Genomic DNA, 19,247 nt, shown 5'->3' on the forward strand with positions numbered 1-19,247 from the left:
TGTTTGATCTGCCTTTTTAATTCCTGTTCCTGATTTGTAAAATTCTTTGATCTACTAACTCGTGAAATTTCAACAATATTATAATTGACTTCATTTTAGATTTTCTTCGCATCATATGTGTGTTTTTTTATTGTGAAGTATAAATCTTACCATATTCAAACAAGCACTTGAAATTGTGTGAAATACCTTCATGAATACCTTTATTGTGAAATCATGAGGGATTTTGTGTTGTGTTATAACTTTAAGATCACCTTTTTTACCAGACCCACAGGTCATTTGAATTTGACAACCCTGAAGTTGATCCCTATTCCCATTTGAGTACACAATTAAAGCTCTGTTGTTTTCTGTTTATTGTACTCTCTTATTCTGCATTGTTGCAGACCACAGCAGATTAAACATCCTGCCTGTGTCTGTGAATAATATCCTTCTTGAACCAAGTCCTTGGAGAACCCATTTCTCCTTTCTTTTTATACATTAAGACATTCATCAAACATGCATGCATACAGTCACGTTGAATATTTTATACACGTGGCACTTTCTGAGCAGCCCGTCTCAGCCTTCTCACCTTACGGTTTCAGGGTTCTTGCTTCTAAGTTATGATACCACGTTCACCATCTTTGGTGGTCAAGCCTTTTGGCTTTTGCAGAGAAAAGTAAGGACACACAGCTTCTTCTTCTTCTTATCCTCACCCATCCCCTCACTGTGTGCCATGACCGTCCTCTACAACGAGACTGTGTTCTTGTTCCTCCCCTTCCTCGCCCTCAGTCTGTGCATCCCAGCCTCCCCTTCCTAGATATCCACCCCACACCTCTCCACCCGCAAACGGCTCCCACGGTGAGAGAGAGAGAGAGAGAGGAGAACACTTTCAAACACGTCGGCATAAATCTGACATCCACAGCTGCCCCCCTCCACCACCTCCTCCTCCTCTCCCCCCACCCTCCATTCTTTCGTCTCCTGACGGACTTCATCACTTTATCCCTCTGTGCAGTTCCTCCGATGCCCGAGACCGGGGTGAAACAACGGATTTTTCCCTCTTGAGCATGAAAAGGATTGCCAAATCATCCGCAATCCAACATCAGCGCCCGAGCCGCCAGCAGCATGAGCACTGGATACATATGCTCCAGCAGAAGTTGTGGGCTAGAGAACTAACACGTCTCGGACCACAGACACAGCAGAGAGGGGAGAGTCAGTTTTAGGTGAGTGCGGCTTGAAAACCTCCAACAAGAATTTGAAGGTATCTCTCTTAAGTATTTCTATCACCGACCACGAGGTAGTGGTTGGGTAGGCAGGGCTTTAATGTGGCACAATTATGGCGATATTGCGCGGTCAGCATGTTACTGACGTGTCCTTTGCGGGATGGAGGCAATTTCGTTTTCCTCTCACTGTAAAGGTGCGTTGTTTTTTTTTTAACATCTTAATTTCTAATCTCAATAGCGCGTTAGTCCACGCCGCGCAGGACTGAGCGTCGACGTGGGGGCTGTTAAATAATTACCATCGTGAACACTATCGTGTCCCAATGTTGTGCAAACGAGTTGTTTTCTCCCGCGATGAATATGCACCTGGTTTGTTCCGTCGGCAGCATCCCGAGATGATGCTGCAGAAGTGCGGACACAAAGGAGCATTAAAACACCCGGGGATAAAAAAAAAAGAGAGCGCGAGAGAGAATGATGCGAATTAGGTTATTGCGTAAATGTGCACATTTACGCATAAACCTGCACTCAGACTGAAGGAGTATATAGTGGCAGGCCTGCAGTTCACTCTGTCGTGGGCATCAATATTTGTATTCAGGCTTACTCAATTTTATTTTTTTTACATCCATGTAGATCAATTCATCCTGGAACCCGCGGTATCCATCAGCTGTGCTGTCCCAGCTTGGATTTGGATGAGAGACTATAGTGGGATGCGCTCGTGCTTCCCGTGATTATTTCCCCCTCTCTCCCATGTTATGGATGAATTGCTGCCAGTAATGATTTCTGTGACAGCAGATAGAGTCAGCTGGTTCCGTGTTTATGTGAACGTGCTGGTCTGCCTTGTACGTGGCTCTGAACGCATTAGGGTGCGCGCGCACGAGAGCAAGCACGTACTTGTTTTGTTGTATGTGTGTGTGTGCGCGCGCCTGTGTGTGTCACAGTCGCACCACAGAGGCAAAGTTGCCGCTCTGTGTTCCCTGAAGTTGCTTTGATTGCTGTTCCACTGACTAACTGCAAGGGGAGCTCATGCTCTTTTACACTAGGTGTCATTAAATGGCTAAAGGCAAGATAGATACCTTGTATATGATACTGTTACCAACTCTATGAAATTAGAGAAGCTGTTTCTGGTTTGAAATTGGTCCGAAGGCATTAATCTGCACTTCCATGCCTGCCAATGCACGCACTCGTGTTTTGTTTTGTCGCTAAATAATAACCTTAATATAGTGCGAAGAATAAAATAAACCCTGTGCATTTATGGTTGCCAGGTTACGAGACACTTCCCCCCATAAAAAAAAAATAATAATAAAACAAAATGGAAAATGCCACAGCGAGCATCGCGACAACTGTTTGTCTTGTAAAGAGCAAGTCGAGAATCTGTCTATGTGGCACCCAACTACTGAAAAATCCTGCACAAACTGAATATGAACTTTAAGTCACTGTTGAAAATTAACATTGCGCTGACGGCAAATCAATCCACCGCGCGATCCGCTTCTTGCTGTCCTGTCCACATGTGCAGCGTTGGAAAAAAAATGCACCAGCGGCGGAAATGGCAGGAGAAAAAGCCACCCTATTCAGTATGCCTCAGTCAATCTGGTGGCCTTTTCAATGGCAAAGCGCTGGCATCATGTAATCATTATCTGAGGGGAAAGCATTCCACGTGTCATAGCCAAAATGAAAATGTCAGCAGTGGCTCCAAACTATATTGTGTCACGGCTTCAGACGACCTAATGTTGATGATTATCCGACAGTCTGAAAGAAGAACTCGGAGTGGCGGAGAGCCTTTTACAGATCTTGGCAGTGCAACTTAGCTTACTGATACGTCTGTCCCAAAGCGTGTTGTGGGTTATAAAAATGCAAGAAAAGAATCTTTATAATTATGAGGAATTGATGCACAAACTGCTCTTTATATACAGTACATATATACAAGTTTTTACCCTCTTTACACTGGGTAGACGAAACTACTATTGGCAGAACCCATGTGTGTGCTCTCCCTCTCTGTGCCATTCTCTTTTTTCCCCTCTTTCTTTGTATTTTTGTACTGGCACAGCATTGTTTTTATGTGGGTGCTGGCTGCAGCTGTAATGGCCAGAAGGCGGCCTCCCAAGAGGCTTGAATAAAGAAAATCTGTTTTTTTTGTTTTAATCAGAAACAAACAAAAGGGCTACATAACAATATGTGACAAAATCACACATACTGTAGATGCCGGGGAGTCCACGGTATTTCAGAAGAGGCGGCAGAATCTTTTTGACCTCCACTAGAGGCTGCCCAACCTGTGCTGCTGCGATCCGTTCCATAATTCCACATGGGTCCAACCATGCTTGTGCAGTGTAATGTTCAAAAGGAATTGTCAGCTTGAGACTCATAATTAAAGGCTTGGTAGCTGATTAGATGTGGTTAATTGCATTCTTGCACACCATAAAATTTCAACCATATTAAGCCTTAATTAACAATTCAAGTTTTTTTTTTTCTTTTACAATGCCCTTTAAAGAAACCCTTGATTTGAACACCATCCTTGTTCAGCTGGAGAAAAACACTGACTCATTGTCTGAGAGAGCGACTGCAGTTTTGTGAGGGAATGTTTTGAAATTCAAAGCCGGAGCCACTGTTCTCCACCATCTTTGTCAGTTACTGAAGCCTCAAAATATGGGCACAGTGTGAAGCCTCGGGGGAGCTGAAAGTGGGCTCAGGAAATCATCACAACAAGGACAATTTTATTGTTATAAACTACTTAGGCATTCAATACACACAATTCTTCATCTGAATGCGGTGGCCTCTCTCGTCTTTCTCTGTATTGCCCTCTTTCTTCCCTGCCGGCAGGGGAGTACAGTCTGAATGTTTGTGAGAGAAGATTTTTTTTTTTGTTGATACAATCAAGAAACGCGTTGCACATCAGAAGCGAGTAAGCAAAGAGAAATCAATTATTTATTAGACAAACATATATGCACCTTCAGCTCCTGAAAGTACAAAAAGCTTGCTGTCTGATATTACTTAAAAAAAGGGGCTGTGGCTGTGGAGGTTTGAACTGGAACATAATATGCTACTTTTCCTTTTTTAGTTAAGTATTCGTGACTGGAATGAAATGCTTGTTTTGACTTCATTAGTGAAGGCTGCTCAAGACTAAGGTCAAAAAGAAAATCACGTATTTGCATTTGTTGTCTAATGTGCAAAAACACCCATATTTGGTCAAAATAGGGAGGAGGAACAGCTAGTGATGCTAAATTGTGCATCTACAAAGCCAAACCCCTGTGTCATTAAACAATGCCAGGGAACGCACATTACAGCTTAGAAATATGATACATTTGACAACACAGTAATAACTACAGTAATTCATCTTTCTTGACACTCCCGTGGTCTTGGAGATAGCGCTGGTTTGAATCTCCTGCTTCGTGTTACTGTGCTCTCTCACATTGCATCAAGAGGTCTGCACTGGCCGGCAATTATGGAACCTTTAATTTAATTTGTTTCACTGTTGCTTCTCACATTTCATCCAGCTGTATAATACGATCTGATCCTGTCTAGAGGTTGTGGGACGCATTTTCAAGAAAACAATCGGTCCTCTCGGTTGTAAATATCTCAGGACACTGGATTGTACGGAGATGTAATGTAAAAAAACCTGGGTATTTCCTCAAATAATATTTAACAATTTTAAAAATAAAGATATTTTTAAGCCTCTGGCTTTTATGAAGGTGGTGTGTAAACTTTTTCCAACTTCTTTAATTGGCACACAATCTGTCGCACTGTTTACAGATCAGAGCTTTTGTGCTGTACTTTGCCAAAGGTTTAATCAGGCTCCACACCAAAAATAATTTAAACATCGTCTTATTACTGATTTAGTAAAACATTGTTTGTACTCAAGCAACTAATCAATCAATAACTGTGCTGTTAAGGATGATGCCCGAGTCCGTTCATTGGCTTATACAGTGTAATTATTAAAAGTCAGCGCTGTAACAGAATGGCTTATAGACATCAATGACTCTGAAGTCATCACTGCCAGCGTGTTGAGCTCCATTATGAATAACATGTGCGTGCCGTGCACACACAGTCGATGTGCGTTGCCTTCATAAGTAGCTCTATAGACCACAGAGGCGATCACGTGTTTGTGGAGCAACACGGGGAGGCAGTCACATGTGACTGTGTGACTTCCATCTTCCCACATCCCTAATGTCGCTTATTAATTGTGTAAGAAAAAGAAAAAAAAAAGACACTTCAATGTGTAAACAAGATAAGGTTGAAGTAGTCGAAGTGAAGTGATTCATAGTATCTATTCTAATGTGACCGCTTGTTGTTTATCCAGACTAGTATATTTGTATCCCGCTTAGTGGTTTGGAACATACTGGTGTACATGGTCCGTCTCATGGTCCTTACATGAGGAGACAATCACAGAATCAACAGCAGTAAGTCATTAGAGAAGACCACAAACAATAAGGTAAAACCCACAAACTCCTGGTTGTTACTGTAGAGCAGCCCACGGGCCACATACGGCCCTTTGAGCATCCCTATCCGGCCCGCGGTATGTCAGTCATAAACACAGATGAACAAGTATTTATGCTGCGCATGCAATACTACTGTGTTGTTTTTATTTTGAAAAAGCCTGACGTATGGACGCACGTATCTGGTGACTCTCGCCGTCATTGTTGCCTCATTGTTGAAAAGTAGAACAGCATATTTATTGTCAAAGTTTTATTAAATACCTACCTTACATTCATTATCTACATTTATAATTGCCTGAGTAATGTAAACAGAGCTATTACTGACTGCAAACTATTTAGAATGAATATCCATCCTTATTGTAATAGTTCATAGACAAACTTACTAGTCACAGTGTGTGCTGCTGAAGCCACACCACAGGGGCTTTAATCTGTACAGCCTTTTTCATGCTGACTAGCGAGTCCTGGTGGTTCAAAGGTATTAGTTTGGGGATATATATATATATTCCTGTCCTTCCTCGTGCAATTCGACAATCGATACCAGCTACTTCATGTCTCCTTGTGGTGGCGCTGCTCAAATGAATGAGGGACACTAGTTTGGAAGTCACTTGGTCGAAGAAGAGGGATAATGGTGGAGAAAGCATAGTTAAGAGATGCCCCATCCATGTTGTTGTTCTCCATGAATAAATAGAGAAATCCTGCATTTTTAACTTTTCACGGACGTTTAGTTTTCTTCAGTGAGACGGATATAGTGACACATTGTATCATTGGAGTCGTGGACCATGCCAGTTTTTCTTTGTGAATAAATAGATATTTGCCAAAACATTTCAATTAGTCTGGGCCATTTAATTTGAAGATAGGGAGCGACGGGAAACTGTTGCTATTTTCAGTCCAGTGCAGTATGTTCCCATTCTTTGAAAAATTAAAAAAAGTGGTGCAGTCATTTGGGAGAGAGGGGAGATTCATAAACTGACCAGTGACGACTGTGATGATAGTGAGTCAATGAACTCTTGGCTCACATCAGTGGCTCTTTGCATCTGTGACCTATATTGCAGTGCAGGGAAGCAGGAGCAATTTGACAGATTTGGAAATTAAAATTGGAGTTGAAATATATAAGCGAGGGTGTATTTAAAGGATTATTCTCTGGCTAAGCTGCTTGGGATTCCTGTGTTAACTCCACAGTTATTATATTGATTCTTCATGTATGCACGGATTCAGTTTGGTTTATTAGAAGAACTGTGTAACCTCACTTGATCTAAGGATTAATGTGGCTACTGTATGTGTCAGTGCAGGCTGCTGGAAACCAGGTATGTAAATATTCTTCATGACCACAGGCTGCGTTATATGACAGTCCAGTGATCATATCAATGAAACAACATGCTAAAGCCATGACCGTGAATCATTCCTTACATATGCATCCATTTACGTAAGTGTGATGAGAAGGCCATCGTGCAAACAACGCAAGTATTACTCATCAAGGCGTCACTCATGCCCTCCATCACTCATGCAACATATACACCACAACTTTACTTTAATATCACCAAATGTTTCTTTAATTTAGCATAGTTTTTAATGCCAAAATTCCAGTTATGGCTAAGTAAAACTGTAAAGACCATTTGTGACAAACATCAACTGCTTCCGCAGGTAGATGAGGACATTAATGTTGACTGTGCCATGTGGCAGGCAAGTGTAGCAGCCGTGTGCTACCCTACCAAAATATCAGTGCTAATAACAAATAGCCATCATTTCAGGGAGATTTTTATAGGTATTGTGAATCTGACTGCACGTGAAATGACTTGACACTGCACTTTCACAGAAGTACAAATGCACTTGGATTATAGACCATAGATTTTTTTATGTGCCTGACCTTGCCTGTGTCAGTATATATAGAGCAAAACCTGGTCCTAATAAAGCACAGCCTACTTCCAGAGGAACGGATTCAGTTTTAGGTTTAGGATTTGAATTTTGGTTAGATTATAGTAAGGGTTAGGCATCAACATGGTTATGGTGAAGGTTAGGGATAATGCTTTGTTTTATGCTGTCCAAAATGAATGGGAGTGCCCTAAGAAAAATAGCCGTAAATGTGCATGTGCGTGTGCTTTTGTGTTAGTGTCTGTTATCTCACAGTAATTGTAATTCTAAACATAGTCCGTTCCTGTTCACTACCGTCAATCCCACACTTCCCGATTGGTGAAGCATAGCTTTAATTTAATTCCTATAGTGGATAAATTCTACTGCCTATAAGCACTGCATCCTGTCACATATAAAATGAGGGAAATTGACTGATTACACATCTGCGCACATCTGTGATCATTTAACATTAAGCTTCAGGGCTGTTGCTATGGTTACACCTCTAACCTTGTATCATGTTTTTGAGCTGTGTTCCTGTATTTGGCCAGCCTAATTCCTACTTAGCCGTTCCTTTCATGATAATATTGCTTTTATGAGTTTGAATGAATTCAGTGAATGAATGATGGTAAATAGAACTTTATGATATGGTTCTTTTTTGTCCTGTTGAGCTGGATTCAGTCGCTGCAACTGTCGATTTTTATACCACTTTGGGTTTTTATTTTAAACAAAAAGTTACACCTGAAGGCTGCAATACTTTTCTGGACATTATTAAATATAAAGTGGATTTGCCTTGAGATGGAGAATATGATTAAAAAGCAATGAATAAATTATGAAGTTGCTTTCAGGTGTCTCTCCTTTGGTGCTATTATTGCCTGGCCTTTAGACAGTCTTTATGTTTTGGTAGATGTTTTAAACCCTGTGTTTGTGATTTATATTTATCCTATGCATGCAAGGACAGCAAACGCGGCACCAGTACTCATACATTTTGTATGAATGACAAAGTGTTGTTGGGTTTTGTTGCACATTCATAAAAAAACATTTAAGTCAAAAGACATTGAATTAAGATTTCACATTTAAAAAAAAGCAAGAAGCAAACCTGAACCCTACCAAATCTCACATGTAATGTCTGCTTAAGATGAAGTAAGAAGGCTGATGTTGACTGTCAGATACTGAAGCCAACCGTATGTAACTCAAACCAACTCTAAAGATGAGACATACTCATAGAAGCTACATTCAGCTGTATGATTTGCCAGTAAAACAAAAAAAACCCATACATTTCACTCTAGGGCTCTCAATGCCAGGATATTATTTTAATGCATAAAGAATTCCAGCTGCGTTATTAAAAGTTAAGAAAAATCCCGGATTATAAAGGTCAATCTTCAAAAGCTCTCACAGTTTGCGGGACAGAGGGTTAGGTTAACTGTCAGCGTGGCTTCTGAAAAGAAGATCACATATTTAAATATAGAGAGGGCTGTGACCAAGGACAAATCTAAATGGATACGATGCTGAATAAAAAAAGCACAGTGGAACAAACGGTAAACTTGATGTTAATGAGTCAATGACTCCAACCTCACCTTTGTACTTGCTTGCAAAAAAAAACAGATTTATATAATTTGTTCTGACCAGGACAAATCTTTACACCTACATCAAAGTATTTATAACTGTAAATATGCTTCAGGATTCCTGCTGCTCTTTTCAGTGTCATATATTCCCCAGGTCCACAGCACAACTTATCACATGGCACAAAATCAATAGCAATGAAGAGGGTCAGTGTGAGCAATGGAGACATCTTCTTATTGGATTGAAAGTAAATTGCAGTTGTTCATATTTGTTGGGGCCAGTCACGGGAACTCATTTAAAGGGACCCCCATCTTTTTGGTGCCAAACTATTTAGTTCATGGCAGCGTCCGAACACACTATTTTATGATGTGAATCCTCCTGTTTCTTGTGGTCAGAGAAATAATAAACGGAGCTAGATATTGTAGTATCAGTGGACTTGATGTAACTGTACCAGTTGTTGGAAAAAGACTTCTATAGCATATATATGCAGTCTTTAAATCAATGTATTTCTTGGATTATTAATAAAAAACCTTCACCACTATCACGGTGAATAGATCAGACTTCATTGGCCAAAACAACAACAACTTTAGTCCCAGCCAGGTTTGCTTGACAAAGACACATGACCACGTAACACCATGTATATTTCTTTACATATACACATCATTTTTCCATAAATAAAACTAACTTACCTATGCTATCTCAGGGAAAAAAAGGATGGATGAAGCCATTTTCTCTGTTATGGATTATGGGAATGTGATTTATATGCATGCCTCTACCTTCACTTTTAAACCTCCAGGTGCTATTCATCATTCTGCTCTTAGGTTTATCACTAGTGATAGCATCCGGTATAAAAACACGACTTGTCTTCTCTGTCTGATTGGCTTGATAGGCTTTTGAATGTTTAATTACGTGCCTTTCATCTAAACAATGTTAGACTTGGTGTAATGAGTTACTTTCTCTGCCAGTCCCTCGCATACGTGAGTTTTTCACATCTGCTTTTACTTTTTATTCTGCCACCACCTGAAACCCTCCAAGAAGCAGCCTAAAATTACCTCTTTGGCAACACTATTTCAAACTCATTGAATGGACTCAAATTTCATCCATATAGACACCCTTTAAACAAATCCTGTTTAAAGGGTGTTGTCTGTATCTAGTATTTTAATAAACTGTCCATAAACCCTAACCCAGTCATTCTTTTACACAGTTATCCTCATTTTAACCTTTTGTTAAGATAATTTGTCCATCCCTCAGTGATGAATGTAACAAAAACTGAACCACTACATTCACTTGAGCCATTTTCACTTCTAGTTTAGCTCATCTACACTTTATAAATAGACTTTGTAGCACATGATACCAGACATGGGCCTATTACCAACTTCACCCATACTATGGTAATAAAAATGTTACTGTATCAAAACTAGGGGTGGGAATCACAGGGTACCTCACTGTACGATATGCGTTACATGGTCCACGATACCAATAATATCACGATATAACGATCCTGTGATAATCAGTATATTGTAAGACGATCACATAGGGTCACAACATCAGGTGCGGGATTTCTCTATGTATTCACAATGTAGAGAAGTGCTTCAAATATATGTATTGAACGTGCATACATCTCATTGCCTCACCTCATTCATTTGAGCAGCGAAGTGAAACTGTTTATTTTAGAGCGCCTTCATTTATTAATTAAAATGTCTATATTTGCCCTGGTGTATTGATTATCGTATTGCACGGGGAAGGACGACGATGTATCACCAAATCGATATTTTGACCCACCCCTAATCGATACCACTCCATTTGAAGTTATGAGCTCTTTTTAATGACATGTCTAAAACAGAGTATAGGAGTAACTCCGATTGCGTGCGGCATGATTTAACATGACCCCTTATCCTCAGTCAGCCAGTTGTGATTTTAGATGGTGTGATGGCCTGAAAAAGGTGACATTATAGAGCCGTAATCGCATTACCGTGATGCTGTGATGTTTTTGCTTCAAGTCATCATCCTGTCAGAATCCCATAGCGTCCCAATGGACAGTACCCTTTTTTTTTTTTTTATGTGGTGTGACATAATGCCCAGAGCCTCAACTTAACATTCAAATTCACCTTCATGACAGGACGGACCCAAACAGTCTCACTGCAGCAGAGGCTTTCATGCACTATTGAACTCTTGTCACTCCTCTTTGGTTTCCATCAAGGCTGTTGGGGTTACCAATAAACAATGGTTGTGGTTTGCCAACTGGCAACCCATCATGCACGATTGCCTGGTGGAGGGCGGACACTGAGCCAGCTGGCTATTCATAAAGAATGGTGCCGTCATTGTTCCTTATAGAGAACACCTATAGTGTTGAGAAGAGAGGAGTGCTTGCTCTGTTAAACATCCATCATCCATTGTAGGTTAGACCTCGTCATGGCCCGAAGGCAAGGGTTACACTTGCGTGTTTATAATGGCAGTTTACCAGTGTTAGGTGGTGATTGTAGTGCTGTGAAGTAAAGTATAGTTTTGCTGCAGTGTGAGCTTGTGCCAGTGTGCACTGGCTGCAGCCTCCTTATTTGAGTCTTGTACTGTGAGCTCCACTTCAAAGAGGAGACAGTCGGAGGGCGAATAAAAGCTCGAAGTCAGTCAATTGGCCCTGAATAGCCTGAACTTAACTGCAATATCAGCAGTGCACAAAAAAAAGTGGCTGGCGTGGTCAACTTTTCTCCCGGCTTAAGTTGCTCAGCCCCTCACACTGACATCAGGGCCAGGTGGATGGGGAAGAAGTGAGGGGAGAGGAGTCAGTGTGCTCGATTTATCAGTAATTATGGAGTGCTATTTTCTCTGTCTCCCATCTATGTCTGCTCTGGGAAGCAGTAGCCATTCTTTAATCTTGACACCCGGTGATCATGTAACGCAAGGAAGTGCCCATTAGAAGTGGAGAGGAATTGGAGGGGGCCTCTCGCCTGATTCTCTTCCCTGCAGGATTTTGGGTGGCATAGATGGTGAGCATGGGGGATTCATGAGTGAGGGGAGAAAGGGGTCAACACGAGATGGAGGTTGAAGTGGTCAAGGCAATTATGGAGCTCGTTTTCCAAACTCAAGGGGTTGTGCACTGAAGGAGGTGTTAAAGGGGGCATCTGGGGAATCTTCACAAACGTTATTCTATTTAAAAAAAAAAAAGAACAAAAAAACACTGTCCCAAGGACACACAGATTCATCTGATAAACTCCACTTCAGCCATAAAATAAAAAAAATGCAAATTGTTGAATTTAAATCTGTGTTTAGCTGGTAAAAAAGAGGGTATGTTTTTATTGGGTGACCTGAAAATGTCATCTGCATGAAAGAGCAGATTAAAATATTCCTGAGTCACTTTAGTGGGTTTTCTCTGATTTCCTCCCACAGTCCACAAAAACATGCAGATTTGAACTTGAGGCTAATTGGACATTCTAAATTGACCATAGGTGTGAATGTGAGCATGAATCGTTGTTTTTCCCTATGTGGCCCTGTGATGGACTGGCAACCTGTCCAGACCTGTGTGAGCTGGGACTGGCACCAGCACCACCTGTGACCCACATGTGGAGGATAAAGCGATGGAAGATGAATGAACTTCAGTGGGTCTCCCACTTGTTGCCTTTAAAATAGCAAATACGTTACATATACGCATTGAAATCCCTCCTTTAATAACATAAAATCAACTTGTGCTGAGATTATCTGCATCAGGCCTATATGCTGTTCTTTACACAGAGAGGACGGACACATACAGGTGCTAAGTGGTTGAACTATGAATAAAGAATCACAAATGGGGCCCACAGTGGGCCTATTTGTTACACTGAATTGCTGTTCTAGCACGAAAAAGCGACAAAATCCGACAAGGGCGCCAGAGCCAGACAGAGAAACGGTTTGTGTTTCAGTCAGATTTATGTTTGAATCAAACTGCTGACTGTGTACTGTCTGTGAGGAGATGCACAGTGTGTGCACTGTAAATGCAGAACAACCTTTTCTATGATCCAAACAGCTGCTGGATACTCGCATGTTCCGCTCCTGTATTTTTAATTCCCAGAAAATTAATTATGGATCTAATGCTACAATGATGTTGGTATTCCTAAGTCACGTTAAAGTGTAATGCAATGCCTGCTCGATGTTTGCTGCGCGTTGAAAGCGCAGTGCACAGCATGGTTGCTGTGTGTAGCAGTCCTGGCCCGGGCTCTCTTTGTGCTGCCTTGGAATTGTCTTGTGTGTTTGCTGATGCTCTTGTTGCTCTTGTTTGATCTGATCCTGAATAGATATTATGAAAGCTCTTGACATTCTCATTAAATGTTGAACTAGCTGGAGTAACTTAGTGTCAGATGTAGAGAATTGTCAGGTGTTCTAATTCAAAGTCGCAATAATTGGAAACTGTGTATTAACTAGACAAGGTCCAAATTGCCATACTGTAATGCAACATAGTATTTTGTAAAATATGACACATTACCAATATGTGTTTCATTGATCTTGCTCATTGATTCCATATCTCTGCTCACTCAACCATATATTTATAGACATACATACATTACATTTGTACAGTCCAGAGTACACTATGCCATCTTTTGCTAATGGAAGAACATTGATTGGATCTGTGGGTACAAGGACTAGTACACATTTACATTAGCACATACAAGTTCAGAAAGCGCACAAACACAAAAAAACGCTTGTGTGGCGATCCCCGGAGACCTCGCTGCTGCTGATGGAGCTGGTGTTGTTAGTTTTAATGATGGAGAGGCCAGTCTAGGTGAAGCTTGCATGAGCAGTATCCTCTCCAGTGTTTATGCACACTCAGCACACCGACATGACACCAATGTAGGACGGAGAAGAGGCAATGTAGCATATTCAAGTCAAAGTGGTGAGCAGGGGAAAAAATACAGTAGCCTTTGGCTGGATAACAATCTGGCTACATTTAGGGTGTTTGAAAGCAGATCACATTTAGAGGAGAAACATAAAGTGATCCACTCTGCCAACGTATTATTGGGCTCAGAAGGGACTCTATACAACGTGCTTGTACTTTGACGCTCTGCTTCAGTGTTCTTGGTTCATCAGACAAGTCTTTTATCACTGCAAATGAGGTTAGCAAAAGTTTAATAAGGAGGGCTGCTTCATTTTTAATTTCTTCACCACTAGGCTTTTCTTTCATTCATTACTCATTTGAAGCCACACCTCTTGGCTCCCATCCTTCTTTTCCCGGCTCCTTCCATTATCCGATCAATTTAAAATTCCAGCGGCAACCCTCCTCTTAGTTCATCCTCCAATCATGTCAGCTTAAAAGTCACTCCCTCTCTGTTATCTGCATTGGAGCTGATCACAAATGTGTTAAAACTCTGTTTTACACAATCAAGATTATTCTTTGTACGAACACCTTATTGCCAGAATTATTATCAGAACAAAAAAAACCAATATTCTTGCTTTAATGTTTGATGGTCATCCTGCAATACAGAGCTGAACGAAACTGATGCTTCACATTAACACAAAATTAACCCTAACTTCAGATATACACACAGGATTTTGAAGTCCTGTAAATAAAAAAAATGAAGGTTGACTCATGTGGAAAAAGAGTATGTAATTACTTTGGTTGGAAACCAGTGAAGCGGGCAAAAAAAGAAATCAACCAACCGAAAGTTTGCAGGGGCATCCACTCTTATCGTCCCTAAACACACCATCATAATAATCATTTCTGTGAACAAAATTTACTCTCCGACGACTTGAACAAGTGTATTAAATTGAATTGGCAGCCTCAGAATGTCTTCTTTGATGATACATGCTGCATATAGTCCACCTGTTGGTTATAATCCCTGTAGTTTATACTCCACTAAACATGTGTTGTTTGAACATTAAACTCTCACTCCCTGTAGGTTTGAAACAGCAGCTTCATACATTATGGATCCACAGCAGTTACAATTAAATCCACTGGCTGCCTTTGTTCAAGATTTAGAAAGTACCAAAGCACTATATAATGGAGCAGATAAATTTCTTGTCACCCTCTTATTTTACTATACAGTGTTTAGGCATTGTTACACATGCTTACATACTATTGCAACACAGTTCACTTCATGATTCCATTTTTGTTTCTCCATCTTGATAGAATGTGAATTAAAAATACCCTTATGGCAAAAACCTCTGAGCTATGGGATAAAATGAGGAAAGCTTAGGAGAGAGCCACAGCATCAGTGGGAGAATTTCAAAGGCACGGGGTCAAGAGACACTCTATTTTTAATCTTGACGTGGGGACGGGTACAAGTGGGCTGCTGTAACACATATCAAGGGCACATTTTTGCAACGATAACCTCACACGACGAGGAGACGAAATGTGGCGCACAAAAGAAAGGGCTCTTCTCAGCAAAAAAATCACAATCCATTTAGTCGTATTGGGCCTGGATATGTCTGCTCAGGATGCCCTTGTACATGTGCCTCTGCATACTGTGACTGTAAGCATACATATAAGTGCACATGACAGCGTATCATCCCCCAAAACTGTCTATACTCTCTTCAAGTCCCACCACTACCATGCAAAGACGCTATGAGGCACTCAGTGAAAGGCAGTGTGAGCCAAGACATGATGGCATTCAATACAAAAGTTGATAAATAACTAATGGAATTTTTTTTTTTTTGTGATGTATCTTTTCGAATCTATTGGCCAATCATATTTGTGCCTGTAATTAGACAGTGACAACCTCTCTAAATACATCCAAGTGAAAGATTTCCATCCGTTGTGGGACTTCATTTTTGTTGTCCTTGGCACTGCAGGGTAATCACTGAAAACGCTCCTGGGGCTGAATAGCAGATGCGTCCAATTGAGCTGGAGGCGTGAAGCAAATATAGAGACTCTTGCAAATGCAGTGTGGGTTTCAGTATAAAAAGGGACAAATACAAAGGTATTCAACATGGGTCTCCATGGGGGCGAGACCTGTAATGAACTTTACGACAATGAATTACAAAGGACTAATATTGCAGGTCAATAGATGACTCTACATTGCAATTGACATTGTACTGTGTGTCCATTCACAGTGTAGGGGAGGGGGGGAATTAATTCTGGCACTGGACAAAACACCATTAGAATAAAGATATTCATGCAGAGCACTGACGCAATACCTGCACACTATGGAACAGTTTAGCTTAGCAATGCTTAATCTGCAAGGAATTGAGATGGAGGTACTTTTTTTTTTTGTTTTTCACCATCTGCTCTGCATCTCTGCAGATTTTGCTGATTTATGGTTCCCACTGAGTCTGTTCTTGCTCCCCTGCTTTCCTTCTATTTCCCAAATTTATGGCTTTGAATTAGGAACAATAGGAGCAGTGGCCATCGCCTTAACACCCCATTCTTCCTCCTGCTGGAGAGCAAAGCGGTTGGTCAGATAAGGAACTCTTGCCAAAGTCTTGTGATTAGCAATTCGTCAAAGGGTGTAGAGGAAAGTAAACATGAGAGGAAAATGAGGTCGGTAAATTCAGGAATGGCATGTCATCAGAGTGCAGAGAGTAAAAAGGGGAAGCAGAGGCAAACAAAAATAACCCACTGCACCTGGACAAAACCTCTCTCCACATACTGTCAGTGGTCCAGTCCCTTGAGAGGACAGCAGCTGCTACTATGTATTTCAGTCAGAGATCCTACCGTCCTTAAAAAATGGGTAAAAGAGGAAGGCTGTCATGAAAACGTAAGTTGAATCAGCGTTAACACTCAGAAATGTACCGCTTTTCTGTGATTTATGAACATCCGTCAGCACACATTGCTCAAGTATGATGGTTGTTAGGAGTTCAACCAGGAAGGAATGAGTTTGAGAGAAACACATTGGACTGTTCAGGCTTCACCTTGTGCAGGAACTGATAAAATCCAGGATGGGGGAAGAAAAAGAAAAAGAAGAAAAGAGGCAACATTTCTTTTCCCCTACCAGAGTCCTGTACCTCAGATAATGAGACTGGATCAGCAAATCTCGTCCTCACCCTGATAAGGTGACACTTTCTCACATATGTCTTTTCTAAAATAAAACGCTGCTCTGCAATCCCATTCCAGACTTTTGGTTGCCTCGCAACAACACTTCTCACCCCGCCCCTCGGTGCAGATAGTGAGATTTGAATTAATTGTTACAGACACAAGCAATTATGACGGATCAGTCACAGAAGGCAGAAAGGAGGAAGGAGGAGCCGCTGTTTCATTCTGCTGGTAATTACAGCTGCGTGTTGCGATTGTTTTAATTTATGGAACGCAACTGTCGGAAATGAAAGACGGAAGACCACGCGTTCAAGTGTAAAGCAGGACAGTAGTGTGGGTGTATACTGCATATACTTTAGTTATATCACAGACGTACATGTTATATCTGTGCATCTCAATGTCTCAGACTCCCTCTGAGACGTCCCTCGCTGTTTGTTCCTCCCTCTTTTTTTCGGTGCAGACCTCAAAGATCTACTTAGAGGAAATCGTACATTTGATAACATCACTTGACATTTCCATGCACGCACAATGAGGAACTGCTGTGCGAACAGTGTCATTTACATCCTCCCAGCAACTCCTGCTCACAGGGTCTTCTGGGTGCATTTTGAGTGTGACCAATTAAAGGAATAGAAACTTGCACTGCCATTTTCCTTTTTTCTTCTCCTTTTAATCCTATTCTTTTTTGCAGAGCAACATAAATAGAACAGGTAGCATGGAAAATCAGTTAAGGTTGAAGGTTAAGCTAGCCCCGCCCCCTTCCCCACTCCCTTTTTTTATTTGCCCCCGTTGCCTTTGGATAGAAAGGTGAGAAACGACATATTCAAAACGAAGAGCGTGGCCAGCGAAGTAAATCGAAGGAAAGCAGTCAGTGGTTTCTCATCAATAAAAACACAGAGTAATTAGAGAAAGCACTTGAAAGCCAATTTGCAAGTTGACAAATGATCAATCTTCATCTGTAATGTGGCCTCAGTTGCATATAGAAGCAGTGGTGGATGTGCTACCAGATGGCGTCCCTGGCCGTAGCTAGCATCAGTGATGCTGGATAGAGAGGCATTGTGCTTCTGTTTTCTCCTATCAGCTCAAAACACCTTCTCCTGGAAAGGAAAGAAGTTACCAAAGGACTAAATCACCGCTGCCATGCATTTTCACATGTGTTTTAGAGACATATTGTGAAAATAAGTTGAGCTCTCTCCGTCGCAGCAGTCATCATGGTGTCAGTACTGTGTAATAAAATCATAGAGCGAAGGGGAGAAATCCGCCTGGAACAAAATTATAATTCAGGCATTGCAGTGTTTTTATATCATTCCTCTAGAATCCTCATGAATTTTATTTTTGTTTCATAATATGTTCAAGTCAATATGCTTTATTTATCAGACTGATGCCCAGAAACCTTCTACCGTTACCATCCACAGTGTTTGCTCTGATGCTTAGTCTGAAACCTTATTAATTAGTTTGCTTTATGACAGAGATGGTAGTTGTTTAGAGCCATCTCATAAACCGCCCCCGCACTCTTGATGTTCAACTGAGCAGCTATCAAATAAACCTCCCAGCAAATCCTTTGCACTGCTTCACATGACAAATGCAACACACTCCCCCTTCTGTGCCTCCCCCTCTTCGGCGTGCATCGATCCTTCTCCTCACTGAATAGGTTTGGACACAATAATTCAGCATCCAGGTAAATTGGAATAACTCTAACCATTAGTGAATTAGTTTGCTCTTTAAAATCAGCCATTGATCCCCGAGCTGAGCTGATTGGTTGCTGACCAACCAGAGAATTTAATTATCAAGCACGAGTGTTGCTTGCTCAGCCATGATTTCTGAAGGTCAGGGTGCCACTGCAGCCCGTTTTAAAGAAACAAGAGGACCAAGGCGAGAGATTGAGGGGAAGAAAGAATCCAGTACAAATGAAGTTAGTTACAGCTGCCCGGCCTCCCACCGCCCACCGCCCACCCCCCATTCCTCTGTTGCTTCCCAGCAATTGCATGTGGCAGACCTTTACCACACTTTTTCCAGACATGGCTGTGAGCACAATTACAAACCTCCAGAATTCAGAAGACTCCAGTTTGGCACATTTAAACGCTATGTTATGCTCTCTCTTTCCTCATTTTGTCATTCCCTTGCATCAGTCTCCCATAACCCCTTGGTCCCTGTGAGGTCATATCAATATGAGCTCACCCAGAGGAGTATACATTTCATTTTTAGGCTGCCAGCCGTCCGTAACATTAAAGTTTTAACGTCACTGTGCGCATTATACCTGCATCACAGAGTACGAATTTGATTCGC

At 41.3% G+C, this 19,247-nt stretch overlaps 1 protein-coding gene across 1 annotated transcript in view; it reads left to right on the plus strand.

Moving 5' to 3' along the window:
* The first annotated feature begins 866 nt into the window (after positions 1-866).
* The window catches only part of brinp1 (bone morphogenetic protein/retinoic acid inducible neural-specific 1), a 94,784-nt gene continuing 76,403 nt past the window's right edge, over positions 867-19,247 (plus strand). The window contains exon 1 of the mRNA XM_044012986.1: positions 867-1,196. The gene's annotated coding sequence lies outside the window, so the exon portion shown is untranslated. The remainder of the gene's footprint in view (positions 1,197-19,247) is intronic.

This window comes from Solea senegalensis, linkage group LG21, assembly GCF_019176455.1.
Source record: "Solea senegalensis isolate Sse05_10M linkage group LG21, IFAPA_SoseM_1, whole genome shotgun sequence".
Lineage (NCBI taxonomy): Eukaryota > Metazoa > Chordata > Actinopteri > Pleuronectiformes > Soleidae > Solea > Solea senegalensis.